Raw genomic sequence first — 13,833 nt, 5'->3', positions numbered from 1 at the left:
AGTATCTAAGACCAAGTCGCACGGATCCCCAGGGTCAGGAGGAGGGTTCAGACACAGGCTGAGTGCCTCGCTCCTGACCACTGGATTGGCATCAGCACAAGTAAGGTCACAGCTAGGTAGAAAATGCCTGAGGCAAAGTGGGGGTGAAGGAGGGGCCACCGGACAGTGTGATAGGCAGCCCCTTCCGCCAGCTCATTATCCCCACCTGCTCCTGTCGTCGCATATTAGAATCCTAATGTGAGTTTACAGAAAGTCAGCTGGAGCTTGTCCTCCATGTAATTCAGATCACGTTGCCTGCAGCGCTTAGGTACTCAAATAAACAGAAGGACTAATATTACTACTGAAAAAGTAATTAAGGGCATTATTGTAAAGCAATAATGATTACCTCACCCTCACCATATGGCCAGAACTGATTAACACCTAGAAGAAATGATCTAAAACCTCTACAATCAGAATTAATGTCTCAGGTCATAATGAGAAACATTTTGGGCGGGGGGGGGGTGGGGGGGGAAGGATGAAAAAGTGGTTGCGAGTTTACTAAACCAACAGGCACAAATATTGAGGATAGCATCCTTTTTCAGGATTTTTCATCTCATTCAGTTTAGACAAGTTGCGTTTTTAGTGTAGAACCCATATCACAAATGCAAAAAATATTACAAGATTTACACATTGGAATTGTCACTTAATTGGATGAGTTTTTCCTCCATTGTTTCTTTTATAATGATGAGGAATTGATGGAAGAGTCTCCATCGAGGCTGGCAGTTTCTTAAATCACCAGGGAAGGGCTTAGCCCACTGATTGAAAATCTTTTTATCGTAAATTACTGGTTAAAATGCTGTTTGTTGTCAGGAGTATCATGGAGTGTGATTTAATGTCTTAAGATTAGTTAAAGTGGTAGAAATGTTAGCATTTCTGGGTAATACCAAACAGGTTAGCTTTACAAAAGATGCCTAGAAAGCTACGGAACTATTTGGAAGACAGGGTTGCTGTAAAAGCCAGTTTGCAGGTGCACCGTGGGGGGTGACAGGATGCCCCGGGCTGTTCTTGATTAGTGTGTGTGCCCTAGGGTGATGTGGTGAAGCATAAGGAAGCAGAATTTGGGATATTTTCCCACCAGAATCCCTAAGATGACTCCGTGTACTGCTGGGGAAAAGCTTAATGGGCTCAACACCACCCTTGAGGGAAGGCAACCGTGGAATCTCTTTTTTTCTGCAAATACTTCCTTGGGTGGTGCATCATGATGCCCTGAAGCAGGATTTCCTGCGGCAGAGCTGGAGGGACACGAGGGGCTGGTGGGGCTGGAGGGGCCGGAGGGGCTGGTGGGGTTGGAGGGGCCGGAGGGGCTGGTGGGGTTGGGGAGGGGCTGGTGGGGTTGGAGGGGCCGGAGGGGCTGGTGGGGTTGGAGGGGTTGGTGGGGCTGGAGGGGCTGGTGGGGCTGGTGGGGTTGGAGGGGCTGGTGGGGCTGGTAGGGCTGGAGGGGCTGGTGGGGTTGGAGAGGCTGGTGGGGTTGGAGGGGCTGGTGGGGCTGGAGGGGCTGGTGGGGCTGGTGAGTCTAGAGGTGCTGGAGTTCCAAGAACTTGGCCTGGAATCTTGAAACTGCAGCCATACATTCGGACTCTAGCTTTGCCTTTTTACTTATCTGTCTTTGACCACTAGAGAAATAGACAGACCTCATAATATTATTTCCTCGACTGCCTCTTAAAAGTCAAAACCTTAAGTTAGGGATGCCTCACATTTTGATCGAGACCAGTAGACCTAGGTAAGAGTAAATCAGAGAATTCCCAAGGTGGAAGAAGTTATTCCTAGACAATGAATGAATCCCCTGGATTTGGGGTGTGGAGTGAGGTGACCAGCTGGTCACCCTGGGGGTGAACAGAGCCAAATGCATAAGCCTCATTGTTGTTTTAATAACCCAAGTTGGATTCAGGGAGTACCTGTGCAATTCTGTGATTAGCACATTGGGCAGTGAGATTTCTGCACGTTGCAGCTGAGAGGCCGGCCGCTGAGACGACCCCTTAGGGAAAAGTGGAAAACTCTACCTCTAGAAAGGAGATCTGGCTTTCTCTTTCCCCGCTCAATCTGAGCTCAGGGATTCTGTGCCCCTCGCTCTCCGGATAGTTTTTACACCAGATTATCTTCTAATTGCTGTGAATGCAGCCTCATCAGCAAGTCCCCATCTGGGGACATTATCAGTTTCAAACCTTGGTCAGTCATGAAGCCCCATTGGAGGACTTCATCCTGAAATCCATGAACAAAGAAAGAGATCCCGCAATGCGGTCATCTAAAATGCCTGAAAATGCCAGTGCTGCGACAGATGGCCCTGCTCGGTGTAAGTGACAATGCCCCCAGCAGGCCATTGATTCTGTTTGTGAAATTTAACTATCTGAACAATGACTGATGGTGCTAGGGAGAAGTGTACCTTCAATCCTCCCGACTCCCACACCCGCCAGGGTTCAGCGTATCTCAGTAGTCCTAGTAAAAATAGGTCAGTAAACAGCCTTATTTATGGTGAATGCTTGGGGTCCCTAGGTCATTGAGCCACGAACACTCATGGAACTGAGATGTGGCTGGGGATGGGGTTGGAAATACCTCATTAAGCAGAAAACCGTGTATTCCACGTGCACAGAATACAGAAGGAACTGAGTTGGCAGCGATCAAGACAGTGCATGGGAGGAACTCACAGGAAAATCAATGCTTTCTCTCTGTGAGAAAGTTTTGAACACTTTTCCCTTTAAGAAAAGTGAAAACTGTCGTTTAATTTTAAGGAATGTGATCATTGTAAAAACCTGGACTCTTTCAAATTACAAAGTTTTGTTTATGAAAGCAAGAGTTTGAGATTTCCCTCTAAGATAGAATGGGGAAAACCAGGATTATATTAAGCCTTGTTTATCAACAGCTCATAGCAATGTGTGTTTCTGCATGCTTTTCCCTTACTCTGAAACAGGTTTTACTTTGCTTAAACTAGTAATTAGTAAATATTAATGCTTTATTGGTTTAATAATACATGTATTAAAAGCAGTTTATTTTCACAGAAAAAGCCTAATTATTTGGTATTGTATGCTACAAAAGAGAAATGCCATAATTCCCACTGGGGGCTGTGGATACTGCACCCCCATAACCAGGTGCCAGAGTTCACGTGATGTTCAAAGTCCAAATTATAAGCATAGTGCCAAGGACTGTCAGGACGACTTCTGTAAATCTAAGCCTTCAGAAAAGGGATGGAACAGCAGAATGAGTGCCGTCATGGCTTGGATGGTTGGAGGTGCTTTGGGCATGAAGAGCCTCTAACTGTGAAGTTAGAGGCTTCCAATGTTAGCTCTGTTTTAAGTATATGCACAAAGTCACAGTCTCATAGCTGAGCTATTAAAAATAAAATCAACACCAAGATATACTTGAGAGTGACTCTTTTTTGTCACTTGAAACACTTCCTTTTATCATCGATTACACATGCCTTTGATCTTTGTCTTGTGTGAAAGTCTACTATAAAAATGTTTATCGTCATTATGTCTATACTGATGAATTTAAAGGGTCTAGAAAATAGTTCAGAAACAAGGTTTTGGCAGTACCCAAGCATTAATTAGCATCTGACTTAGAAACACCCATGTGCAAATGCAAAGCTCCAAAAGCAACTTTTGACCCTTTCCTTCTGTGTTGATTGCTGCATGGATGGCAGTGGCATGGTGGAAAGACACATGGGCTCTGCAACATTAGGGTTAAAACCCTCCATGGGATTAGACTGCCCCAAGCAGCCCGGTGTCTATTCTGGGCTCTGGTCTGTAGGCCTCCTGGGGGCTGGCAACAGCTGCCTTCTGGCTCTCGGGGTGGGGTCCTCAAGGAGCAACTGAGCAGCTGCTGTGCTCCATCTTTCTCTTGCCCATCCTGGGAGAGCCCCTTCCCCTCCCCTTGTCCCTTCCGTTCTGGCTAAGAGACCATTCTCCTAACGGCGGGCTTCCTACTTCCTCCTTCAGCAGTGGATGCGTCTGTCTCTGCCAGAGCAGTAATAGCCCCTGCCTGGAATATTTGTATTGTAATTTAAAAAACTGATATCTACTGTTTCTTGAGCTCTCTGATGCTAAGTGCTTTAGATGAATTATCCTTCCAAACCACCTCACACTCACAATTCCAGATCAATAAGTTATGGGTTGATCTTAGTGTTACTGGACAGGGATGCAGATCCAGACCCCAGGAGAGGGTTCTTGGATCTTGCGCAAAAAAGAATTCAGGGTGAGTTCATGGAGTAAAGCGAAAACAACTTTATTAAGTAAAGGAATAAAAGAATGGCTACTCCACAGACAGAGCAGCCTCAAAGGCTGCTGGTTGCTCATTTTTATGGTTATTTCTTGATTAAATGCTAAATAAGGGGTGGATTATTCGTGCCTCCCCCTTTTAGATCATATAGAGTAACTTCCTGACATTGCCATGGCATTTGTAAACTGTCATGGCACTGGTGGGAGTGTAGCAGTGAGGATGACCAGAGGTTACTCTCGTGACCATCTGGGTTTTGGTGGGTTTGGGCCAGCTTCTTTACTGCAACTTGTTTTATCAGCGAGGTCTTTATGACCTGTATCTTGTGCCAACCTCCTATCTCATCCTGTGACTTAGAATGTCTTAACTCTGGGAATGCAGCCCAGTGTGGGTCTCAGCCTCATTTTACCCAGCTCCTATTCAAGATGGAGTCGCTCTGGTTCAAACGCCTCTGACATTAGGATGATATGGCTTTTTTTCCCAGGTAGCTCTTCACACGAGATATAGAGAAGTCTCCAGGACTGTAGGAAAGACACACAAGCCCAACCTTCATCTGGAGAAAAGGAACTGGGTTTGGCCAGGCTAAACCCCACGTGGCCTGAAGTCTTGGTGTCCCATTCATGATGTTATTCCGTACTGAATAAGCCAGATGCTGAGAAGTCTGATACATGCTGAACTACTGTGTTTTGATGTGAATGTCTTGTTGAAATCCTATGGTCAGACGGCACTGTTGGCAGGAATTGGGAATTTTTCCCAGAGAGAGTGGATATTCCCACCATCAAAGATCTCGAGAAGATCAATAATCCCAGGACGGGGAATGTGGCCTGGGGAAGTGGCCCTTGGCCCGGGAGAGGGCATGGAGAAGCTGCTCTTTCTCCAGGTCTCATGGGCGAGTAGGGACCCTGTTGAACGGTTCGTGCCTTACAAATTCTGACAGCAGTCTTATCTAGAATTCAGTTTTAAAGAATTTCTGTATTGCAATTCTTTCCTATTATCCTCAAGAGTAGTGGACATTTGTTTTTGCCCTCCTAATGTTCAACTCCCCCTTTTCTGGTAATAGCACCTTCAATTTTCCTGGGGAAGATTGGATTCCCCACTCGTCCCATGGGTTTCAGACAGGGCTGGCCCCATCCCACGGCTTCGTGGGTGCACAAGTGACATAGAGCTGGCCGATGAAAGTACTGTGCACCGCTGGCCATGGTGACTGGTTCGTGGCTGAGCATGTGACCCCAGCTGGGCCAATCAGAGCCAGGCTTAGGTCTTGCTAGGGCTATCAGGGAGAGTCATCCTCTTACCTTTGGAAGGAATAAGCCTAGAGCTTCTGGGGGCCACCACTTGGAGAATAAAGTACACAGAGGGAAACAGAGCTAAGAAAGAGAACTTGAATCCTGAAGACATGCAGCCATGTCTTCAGACTGAAGACCTGAGCCTCTGAATCCGGCCATGCCCAAATTAAGAATATGCCTGTACTTTTTCAGCTTTGTGAACCAAAGAACTCTCTCTTTTTGGCTGGAGTCAGTTTTGATTGGAGTTTCTCTCATTTTCTTCTAAAGCTATCTTATTAAATGTATAAGCTATGTCTCATCTATTACCGTGGGAAGTTCACGAGGGGTCCTTCCCCATGCTTGACTAAAGCGCACTGTGTGAGAACAGCAACAGCTTAAGAAGCTGATGCAGACACTACAGGAAGTCATCTGCAGTGGGGAGGTGGACAGCGGCAGTCTGAGGCCTGATACCAGCAAAGGCTGCAAGCTTTCCACCAGACATAATGGGTGGAGCATGTCATTTTATTTGCAGATCCTCAGAAATATCTGGGAAAGGCATCTAGTTAAGAGGCTCTGGATGTCATAATAATTTGGGCATTAAAAGCTAATGTTTATACCCATGTTCATATCAGCATTATTGACAATAACCAAAAGGTAGAAGCAATGCAAGTGTTCACACACAGATGAATAAATAAACAAAATGTGTTCTAGCCATACAATGGGATATTATTCAGCTTTAAAAATGAAGGAAATTCTACCACATGCTATAACATGGATGAATTTTTAGGACGTTATGCTAAATGAAATAAGCCAACCACAAAAAACCCCACAAAATATTTTATGATTGTACTTATAAGAGGTATGTAGAGTAGTCAAATTCAGAAAGTAGAACAGTGGTTACCAGGGGCTGGTGGAAGGGGGAAATGAGGAATTCTTGTTTCATATGTACAGAGTTTCAGTTTTGCAAGAGCTCTGAAGATGGATGGTGGTGATGTTTGCACAACAATGTGGTTCTACTGAAAATGATTGACCCGTACACATAAATACGATAAAGGTGGTACATTTTGTGTATGTATATTTTACAACAGTTTTTTTTTAAAATGCTAATGTTATCTCATTCTCATTATATTTCAGGCAGCGAGGCCAGTCAACACTTGGGATTACACAGCTAAGTGTTTTACATTGTGCCAGGGAGGAACAGACAGAGTTGACTGGGGTGAGAAGGCTGAAAATAGGTTCTAGGTTTCTTCAAGGAGTTTCAGATGGGAGACAGGTCCTGAATCAGTAATGAATATTATAGGAACAGTCCATAAATTTAATTCAGGCTACCTACAAGAGCTAGAAGTTCATTCTTTTCTTTCTTTCTTCCCTCCCTCCCTTCCTTCCTTCCTTTCTCTCTTTCTCTCTTTTCTTTCTTTTCTTTTACTTCTTTTGACAGTGTCTCACTCTGTTGCCCAGGTTGGAGTGCAGTGGTGCCACATCATAGCTCACTGCTACTTCAACCTCCTAGGCTCAAGCAATCCTCCCACCCCAGCCTCCCGAGTAGCTAGAATTACAGGCATATGGCACTACACCTGGCTTTTTGCTTTTTTTTTTTTTTTTTTTCCCAGAGATAGGGTCTCACTGTTTTGCCCAGGCTGGTCTCAAACTCCTGGGCTCAAGTGATCCTCCTGCCTTGGCCTCCCAAAGTGCTGAAATTACATTTGTAAGCCACTGCACCCAGCTCTTTCTGAGAAAATTTAATACACTTAGAGGTGAGATCTAGCAATATTGGAGCTACAGTCTTAGTTTTTGTTTTTGATTCTTCCACTGTGAATCTGGATCACCTGTAGAATGATCGCGGTGGAGAGGCAGAGGAACTGGTGAGCCCCTGTGTCATGGTGGGGTAGGTAAGAGTGCTTTGGGAGTAATGAGATCCTTGCTGTAGGGAAAAATGTAGGGAAAGATCCGGGGTTCTTGGTGTTCCTTTCATCCTTTATTTCTTCCCTTCCTTGCTCCAGGCAGCATTTATCCTCTGCATAAAAATTGCATTAAAAATAATTTTCAGCCTTTAATCCCAGCACTTTGGGAGGCTAAGGTGGGTGGATCACTTGAGGTCAGGAGTTTGAGACCAGCCCGGCCAACATGGCAAAACCCTGTCTCTACTAAAAATACAAAAATTAGCTGGGCATGGTGGCGCTCACTTGTAGTCCCAACTCTCTGGGAGGCTAAGGCAGGAGAATTGCTTGAAGCCAAGAGGTGAAGGTTACAGTGAGCTGAGATCATGCTACTACACTCCAGCCTGGGCGATAAGAGCAAGACTCTGTCTCAAAAAAATAAAAGAGGCCGGGCGCGGTGGCTCATGCCTGTAATCCTGGCACTTTGGAAGGCCGAGGTGGGCAGATCACGAGCTCAGGAGATCTAGACCATCCTGACTAACATGGTGAAACCCTGTCTCTACTAAAAATACAGAAAATTAGCCGGGCGTGGTGGTGGGCACCTGTAGTCCCAGCTACTCGGGAGGCTGAGGCAGGAGAATGGTGTGAACCCGGAAGGCAGAGGTTGCAGGGAGCTGAGATCATGCTACTGCACTCCATCCAGCCTAGGCGACAGAGTGAGACTCCATCTTAAAATAAAATAAAATAAAACTAATTTTCAAATGCTTCTCTTTGAAGTACAGAGGACCAAAGTGGATAAGCCCTGCTGACCTTGAACACAAGAGGCAGCATGCCAGGACCTTGTGTGAAGAGGCCTTTCTCGCAGGGTGAAAAGCGCGCTTACCAGCCTGAGCCCCAGCGACTTCAGCAAGATGAACTTGGTACTGTGGAGAGAAGAAGAGTGATGGAGAAGGAAAGAGGATGGGAGATAAGGCCTCAGGGACTTCCAGGTGCCTATCCCAGGAAGGCAGGCTTTCCATATGCTCAAAATATTCCTAGCACGACCTGTAACGATTGTATTTTGTACCATTCTCCAATTAGGTTAGTGACTGTGTGTGTTCCATGTGTGACTGGGTACTCTTCCAGGTGGTATGAGGCATCATGGCAGAATGACGTGTATATATTTTATTCCTCTTCATCAAAACAGTGATTCATCAGGTTATGGGTGCACCAAAATCTCACAGATCACCACTAAAGAACTTCATCATGCAACCAAGCACCACCTGCTCCCCAGTAATCTTTGGAAATAAAAGATTAAAAAATAAATTTAAAAAATTTAAAAACCAAAATTCATCTCTAAAAAAAAACAAAACAAAACAGTAATTAAAAATGGTGGTCAGGCTGGGTGCGGTGGCTCATGCCTGTAATCCTAGCACTTTGGGAGGCTGAAGCAGGCAGATCACGAGGTCAAGAGATCGAGACCATCCTGGCCAACATGATGAAACTCCGTCTCTACTAATATACAAAAAAATTAGCTAGACGTGGTGGCATGCACCTGTAATCCCAGCTACTCAGGAGGCTGAGGCAGGAGAATTGCTTGAATGTGTGAGGCAGAGGTTGCAGTGAACCAAGATCACACCACTGCACTCCCGCCTGGCAACAGAGTGAGACTCCGTCTCAAAAAAAAGGTGGTTAATGAGATGAAGAAAAAGATAAAAAAGCAAGGGGGTGGAATAGGGACTGATGAAGGTGTACATTTTCTACCAGTATACACCAGATTGCATTTCAGGAGGTTGCACAATAAGGTCTTATCCACAAGATGAAGTGAAACCCAGGGACTTTAAAACGTCCACATTTATTTTAACACATAGGTCATTTAGGGGAAAGGAATTGAGTTTCAAGAAATTGAAACTTACGGGATTGCTTAAAACCTTGTTGATGGAAATAGAGCTAGAAAAACTCCATTGACTTGTCAAATCAATGATGACCATTCAGTGGGTTTCATCTCAATAGTTTCTGCGGAGCATTTTGTTAAACATCCTGAGGAGCGGTGCCCCCCAATGGTCTAGAAATTCTTTGATTCTGAATTTTCAGTCAATTAACCTCCTTAAAATAATTTCCCCAGGAAGATATTTTTTAAAAAGCAGAGAGACTTGTGGGGTGGGGGGTGGGGGGGGCGGGGACAGCATTAGGAGATATACCTAATGCTAAATGACGAGCTAATGGGTGCAGGAAATCAACATGGCACATGGATACATATGTAACAAACCTGCACATTGTGCACATGTACCCGAAAACCTAAAGTATAAAAAAAAATAAAAAAAAAAAAAGTAGAGAGACGATGTGATGTCTAAAACCGAGTGTCAACTTGATTGGATTGAGGGATACAAAGTATTGATCCTGGGTGTGTCTGTGCGGGTGTTGCCAGAAGAGGTTAACATTTGAGTCAGCCGGCTGGGAAAGGCAGCCCTTAATCTGGTGGCATAATCTAATCAGCTTCCAGCGAATATAAAGCAGGCAGAAAAACGTGAAAAGGAGAGACTGGCCTAGCTTCTCAGCCCACATCTTTCTCCCGTGCTGATGCTTCCTGCCCTGGAACATCAGACTCCAAGTTCTTCAGTTTGGGACTCGGACTGTCTCTCCTTGCTCCTCAGCTTGCAGACAGCCTATTGTGGGACCTTGTGATCATGTACGTTAATACTTAATAAACTCCTATATATATATATATAATATATATGTATATCTCCTATTATATCCTATTAGTTCTGTCCTTTTAAGAGAATCCTGACTAATACAGATGATGAAGAAATAATTCACATTTTAAGGTGTGTTTATTTGTTATGATTTTATCTTATTTTAATTTATTTTTAGAGATGGGATCTCACTGTATCACTCATGCTGGAGTGCAGTGGCACAATCATAGCTCACTGCAGCCTCCAAACTCCTGGGTTCCAGCAATCTTCACGCCTCAGCCTTCTGGGTAGCTAGGACTACAGGCACGTGCCACCATACTTGGCTAAATTTTTGGCAGTTTTAATGGTTTCATTTAAACACAAATAAAATGTGCACATGAGCCGTGTATTCATTTTCTTTGCTGTGCAGCCTGGCATTGGGGTTGGTGACTCTGAGGGCACCTGGGCTGCCCTTTCCATATGGCTTTGCGGGTCTTAGAGGAAACACTGTGAGCGATCTCCGCCAGGGAGATTTGCTGCACATCAGTAGCACTTCCAGCTTCTTGACATTGTGGACCAGGAACTTCCAGAAGCCACTGGGCGGCATGTGCTTTGTTTTTTTGTTCCCATAACCAGTGTTGGGCATCAATATCTGGCCCTTGAATCTTCTCTGAACCCTGTTGCCAATACTTCTGGGTTTCCACCAGTTAACACTTAATTTTGACATATCGATTTGACTGGTGCGAGATGAACTTCTTGGTCCTCTTTTTGACAATCTTGGGCTTCATGAGGGGTCTGACTGAGGTCAGCCATCATGTCAAGTAGATGGTTGTCACCTCTGTAGGTGGCACCGAGGAAGAGAGACTGGCTAATTTTTTGATTTTTATTTTTGTAGAAGTTGGGGGGGTCTCACTAGGTTGCCCAGGTTGGTCTTGAACTCTTGGCCTCAAGTGATCCTTCTACCTCACTCTCCCAAAGTGCTGGGATTACAGGTGTGAGTCACTGCATTCAGTTTAGGTGTGTTTATATAGGTGTGGTAATAATCTGTAATCTTGAATTCTTTGAGTATTCTCTCATATTTAGACAATCATTGCAACATTTAAGCAAATTTGATTTACTAAATTTACTATTATGATTTATAAAAATCACTTAAAAGAGTGCGGAATTTTTGCTTTCTGTGGCAGTTGCTGTCATTGCTCTTGGATCCTTTTTCCAATGTCAGGCTTACTAGTTGCAGCGATTTTCTCTCTGACACCCAGCAAGTACCTGCATATGGAGGGTAGTTACTTCTGAGTGGGTCCCAGAGCAAGGGAGGGCTTAGCAGCAGGTCCAAGCTGTGGAACAAATGGCCCTGCTACTGGGGCCATATGGCTCAGCAGATCCCACGATGCTAGAGGAATCCATGCTTGATAAAGACACCATCTCTAGCAAACCCCATTAAAAGCATGTCAATGTAGACTCCAAAATTCTGAACAAGGCCATGCCACCTGGGGAGGAAAACTATACATCATTAGAAAAAGCTCTTCTTATGCTATCGGGCACTAGTATGGTTTGGCTATGTGTCCCCACCCAAATCTCACCTTGAATTGTGATCATCCATCCCCACATGTCATGGGAGGAATCTGGTGGGAGGTAATTGAATCACGGGGGCGGGTTTTTCCCGGGCTGTTCTCGTGATGGTGAATAAGCCTCATGAGATCTGATGGTTTTATAAAGGGGAGTTTCCCTGCACAAAATCTCTTGCCTGCCTCATTGAAAACATCCTTTCGCTTTTCCTTCATCTTCCGCCATGATTGTGAGGCCTCCCCAGCCATGTGGAACTGTGAGTCCATTAAATCTCTTTCGTTTATAAATTACCCAGTCTCAGGTCTGTCTCTATTAGCAGCGTGAAAACGAACTAATACAGGCACGAAGTACATTTTGACTACGGATATCACGCAACATATGACCAGAGCGCCTATCACCAGTTGGCTGCCGTGGTGCTGTCAGGTCTACCAAGTCATAAAGTGACGTGAGCACAGAGCAATCTAGGATAACGTAAAAGTGCTGCATCCAGGATGGAGCCTGAGCATGTCTGGGGCAAAAGGAAGTTACACAAAGAGGCGGTCCAGACCCCATGTCATTCAGCGCCCTTGCATCCATTCTTCTCCCAAGCTTCTGTCCATGGCCCTGTGGGGTGCTGCCTATGACCAACCGATGGAGGAAACAGTCTGGGCCTGGTGTGAGGAAGACTGGACGCCTACTGCAGGACTGCCTGACTCAGAAGTGGTGCTGAAGTTTGTGGTGAGCACAGACTCTCTCCACAGAGTCTCTGCTTCACGTGGAGAAAAGTGCCCCAGGTAAGGATGCACTTGGCCTCCTGAGCAGTGGCTAAGGCTTGCCTGGTTTGTCAGGACCCTGGAAGAAGTGATCTGCGAAGGAGTTTGGGGAAGAGGCCTGCGGGTGGACCTAGGGGAGTCACCCAGTGTGTGGGACTTTTGGTATCATCATTGAGGCCCAGCCAGGAACATCCACTTTAGAGGAGGCACTGGATAAGCAGATGGACAGCACGACTCACCTTGATGTCAGCCAGCCGCTGTCCTCGGCCAGCCCAGTGTTCACACCATGGGCTGATGAGGGGAGTAACTTTGATGGGAGGGGTAGAGGTCGTGAATGTGCCTGACAGAATTGGACCACTAAGGCTCTGCTTGTCAGCAGCAGACACTAATACTGGGCTCCATGACATGGTACAACTTCTTTCTTTCTTTCTTTTTTTTTTTTGAGATGGAGTCTCCCTTTGTTTCCCAGGCTGGAGTGCAGTGGTGTGATCTCAGTTCACTGCAACCTCTGCCTTTCAGGTTCAAGCAATTCTGCCTCAGCCTGCCAAGTAGCTGGGATTACAGGTACCTGCCACCACACCTGGCTCATTTTTGTATTTTTAGTAGAGACGAGGTTTCACCATATCGGCCAGGCTGGTCTCAGATTCCTGACCTCAGGTGATCTGCCCGCCTCAGCCTCCCAAAGTGCTGGGATTACGGGCGTGAGCCACCGTGCCTAGCCAACATGGTACAATCTCTTGAGACCACTTAGGCACTTGGCAGCAAGTCGATTATATTAGAGACTTTCCACCCTAGAAATATGTGGCAGTGATTTCTTTGTGACCAGAATTGGTATAGCTTCCAGATATGGGTTTACATGTTTTGCCACTACTATCTAAGGGCACACAAAATGCCCAATTTATTGATAAGAGATCTTGCAAAACGCTGCCTTGCGTGAAGGGGCTCACTTTATAGCTAAGGAGGTGCAACAGTGGACGCATGACCAAAGGATCCACTGGCTCCGCCCCTCTCATGTCGCAGGTCTTTCTCAGACTGCTTTCCCCCATCAGCCAGTCTTCATCCTCCCATGCTCCTGACCACCCAGCCAAGTCCATGTATATTCGGATCCTGTCCTTGGGGCACATTTCCCTCCACACCAAGCGAAAGTTCTGCACTCTAGAAGGCTTTCCCCTCACCACCCCTTCTCAAGGTCACTTTTGAGTTGGGTTCTAGTACAGTAGCCATCCATTTTTAGCTAAACCATCTTTGAGCCAGGTCCAGCTCCTGACCTGGAAGAATATTGGAGTGTACTTTTAAAAGCATATCTTAGGGGGGCTGGTTAGCTCAGTTGGTTAGAGCATGGTGCTAATAAAAGCAGATCTTTTTGTTTTGAGACAGGGCCTCCCTCTGTTGTCCAGGCCTGAGTGCAGTGGTGTGGCCATAGCTTACTGCAATTGCGAACTCCTGGGCTCAAGTGATTCTCTCACCTCAGCCTCCC

Source organism: Hylobates moloch, unplaced genomic scaffold (assembly GCF_009828535.3).
Source record: "Hylobates moloch isolate HMO894 unplaced genomic scaffold, HMol_V3 SCAFFOLD_1, whole genome shotgun sequence".
Classification (NCBI taxonomy): Eukaryota; Metazoa; Chordata; class Mammalia; order Primates; family Hylobatidae; genus Hylobates; species Hylobates moloch.
Note: the sequence above shows the minus strand (reverse complement) of the source record.